Source organism: Chiloscyllium punctatum, chromosome 18 (genome assembly GCF_047496795.1).
Source record: "Chiloscyllium punctatum isolate Juve2018m chromosome 18, sChiPun1.3, whole genome shotgun sequence".
Taxonomy (NCBI): Eukaryota; Metazoa; Chordata; class Chondrichthyes; order Orectolobiformes; family Hemiscylliidae; genus Chiloscyllium; species Chiloscyllium punctatum.
The window spans coordinates 33,843,468-33,844,101 of record NC_092756.1 but is presented as its reverse complement, the minus strand read 5'-3'; the positions used below and the strand labels follow the sequence as shown (position 1 = coordinate 33,844,101).

The 634-nt window shown below is 45.4% G+C and overlaps 1 non-coding gene across 1 annotated transcript; it reads left to right on the top strand.

Moving 5' to 3' along the window:
- Positions 1–324: 324 nt before the first annotated feature.
- Positions 325–397, top strand: trnav-uac (transfer RNA valine (anticodon UAC)). Its single transcript has one exon. It is a non-coding gene; the product is annotated as a tRNA-Val (tRNA).
- The last annotated feature ends 237 nt before the right edge of the window (positions 398–634 follow it).

The window sequence follows — 634 nt, the reverse complement described above, 5'->3', positions numbered from 1 at the left end:
AAGGAAGTCGTTCGTTTCTGCAGTGTTTCACAATGCTACCTTTCCCGTGAGCAGTCGAACAGACTAAATGATTTTGCCACAGACTGCGACGGTAAGCTCCGCAAAAACGTAATTCTTTAAAGCAGGTGTAAGCAACACAACGTTATTGGGGTACACCGCGTGGAAACAGATACTTCGGTGTATCTCGTCCATGCTCACCACAAAGCCAAAATTAAACAAGTCCCATTAAACAACGAGCTAACGGAAACAGAAAGGTGAAAGGTAGAATGGCTTCAACTTTCAGTGCTGGATGCCACTGAGCTGCAGCGAGAGCGACTGCGGCTTGTTTCTGTAGTGTAGTGGTAATCACGTTCGCCTTACACGCGAAAGGTCCCCGGTTCGAAACTGGGCAGGAACTGTTTTGCTCTTCAACTGCAGCCTTTTACATGGACAAGAACGCAGCTTTCTTGCTTGATTTCCCAACTTCAAACCTGCCTTCGAGTTTGCTTGAACAAATCATCTCTCGTAGTGCAGTGCAATGCAATGCAATTCCATTTAATTACTGTGCAAAGCATTGTAAAGTTTTTCTCCAACCTGGTTCTGATCATATCCCATTCTGTTTGAGAGTGTAGTTACCCCCTTCTGATCCTTCCAC